The sequence below is a fragment of the Mastomys coucha genome, unplaced genomic scaffold (genome assembly GCF_008632895.1).
Source record: "Mastomys coucha isolate ucsf_1 unplaced genomic scaffold, UCSF_Mcou_1 pScaffold21, whole genome shotgun sequence".
Lineage (NCBI taxonomy): Eukaryota > Metazoa > Chordata > Mammalia > Rodentia > Muridae > Mastomys > Mastomys coucha.
This window is the reverse complement of record NW_022196904.1, coordinates 93,453,046-93,455,320: the sequence shown is the minus strand read 5'-3', so window position 1 is coordinate 93,455,320 and position 2,275 is coordinate 93,453,046. Positions and strand designations below refer to the sequence as shown.

The 2,275-nt window shown below is 45.1% G+C and overlaps 1 protein-coding gene across 1 annotated transcript in view; it reads right to left on the bottom strand.

Annotated features, from left to right (window-relative positions):
- The window catches only part of LOC116100758 (tripartite motif-containing protein 30A-like), a 12,624-nt gene that overhangs the window by 7,879 nt on the left and 2,470 nt on the right, over positions 1-2,275 (bottom strand). The window lies entirely within an intron of this gene.

Genomic DNA, 2,275 nt, shown 5'->3' with positions numbered 1-2,275 from the left:
AGAGGGCGGGGTGGCAGGCATGGGGAAGTGGGAGGCAACAGGGGTTTGTTTTTGTTGGTTTTGTTTGTCTCTCTGTTTTTTGGAGGGGAAACTGGGAATGGAGAAATTTACATGTAAATAAAGAAAATATCTAAAATAAAAAAAAAAATTAATAACCCCCCCCCAAAAAAAAAACTGGGTTATGTTGCATAGCCTTGGCTTGCCTGTAGTTACTGTGCAGACAAGCATACTCCTGAAACTCAGAGATCCAAGAATATCAGCTGCCAGATCTCTGTGATAAAAAACTGCCCAATAACACTGGCCACATGAATATTCTTTTTTCTTTTCCTTGTTTTTTTATTTCTAATTGTAGTTTTTATAGTTATGTTTCTTTCTTTTACTGAAAATGACTTTTCATACAATATATACTTCAAGGCACCTTTTAAAAAAGTTTTATTTATTCAAGTATATAAGTGCTCTCGTTGCAAGTATGCCTGCATAACAGAAGAAGGCATTGGACCCTACTATACATGGCTTTGATACACCATGTGGTTGCTGGGAATTGATCTCAGGGTGTCTGCAAGCATAACTGATGTTCTTAAGTGCTGAGCCATCTCTCTAGCCCCATACAATACACTCTGATTTAGGTTTTCCTTCTCATTGCTACTCCAGGTTCCTCACCACCTCTCCTCCCCTTCCATCCAGATCCACACCCCTGTGTCTCCTCTTAGAAAACTAAGAGGAGAGGCACCTGTTCTCTGTAGTCCTTGGGAGAGTAGACCCTGTCTGTACCTTTCCTGATCAGCACAGCAGAGCTGATCCTGGAGGCAGGGGACTGGATGATCTGACCCAAGGGTGTGAATAGAGAGAGCTGGCTCTGCCACTTGTCTGCTGGGAGGTGACATGGACTAGGGAGAGATATCACCTCTCCCCCATATTCACACCCCTTGTTACCTACAAAGGAAGGCAGTGGAGCTGGCCCAGAGTTCCTCAGAACTGGAGAGCTATCCCTACTCCTCATCTGCTGCAGCACTTTGGGAGAGCAGGCCCTGTACCTCACTTGGGCAGCATAGTAGATCTGATGCTGATGATGGGGGCCCAGTGAGCAAGCCTTAAGCATGTGAGTGTGGACTAGCAGACCCTGCAACTTTGTTGTGTGACAGCGTGGGCAAAGGAGAGATACCCTACCCCAACCCTCGACCTTTGACACCTACATCAAGCAGGAGAGCTGACCCTGGGTTATGGTCAGCTGGTCCTTCCCCTCCACTACTGCAGAAATCAGGAGAGATGGTCCTGCACCATGACTTGGTAGCAAGGTAGAGCTGGCCCTGGATGTGGGGGTTGCAGGTTAGCAGGCTCTAAGGATATGAATGCAGAAGTGCCCTCCCTCTTGTCTATTGGGCAGTGGTGCAGAAACAGGAGAGACACCCTCCTCACCTTATCCCTTGCCATCTAGGCCAGTCTGGAGAACTGGTACCAGGGTCATGAGAGTGCAAGGACTGGCTATGTCTCTCAGCAGCTGAAAAACTTGGGATATCTCACCTACACCTTACATGGGCAGCAGGGTAGAGCTGATCCTAGTGACTAGGATTGATGGTGAGTGGGTCTCAAAGGTGTGAGAGAGCTTGCAGACTGACCAGCTCAGTCACAGCTCAGGCCAAGACCTAGGACTTAGAATGGCCCCACTGCAATATCTACCCCATCAGTAAAATGCTAGCGTGCAAGAAAAGACCAGTCTTACAGATCCAATACTACAGGATCACCATGAAACAAGGCAACACCAGGATATCTGAGAGGAGTCCTAGTGAGGGTCTAGTATTGATAAACAGCAGAGGCCAGAGGTCTCAGACCAGACCAAGGACTTGTTGCAATGAACATTTGCAAGCAAAGATTTGTGCGCTAGAGTGTACACACCCTAGGACACAGTGTGTCACACTACAGCTTTCACAATCAGGTTTCTTTCACTGTTAGTGGTGAGGTTGCAAGAGTGAAGAGCAGGTATGAAAGGAGGTGGAGATGAGTGGGGTTGAAGTACCTGATATAAAATTCACAAAGAACCAATAAAGAAAAGAAAGGGGCATGTAAATAATAACAACAGAATAAAAGAAAATACAATAAGAGAAAAAAACAAACACACTGGAATATGACAAAACAAAAATAAAAAGAGCTAAATAAGAAAATCACAAGAAGTACACATAGATGCAGAGCGTATGTTTTAAACACATGAAAATCCCATAAAAACTCAAGCCATGATACAAAAGCAAAGGACTACAATGTCTAAACAGGAAAAGGGAAA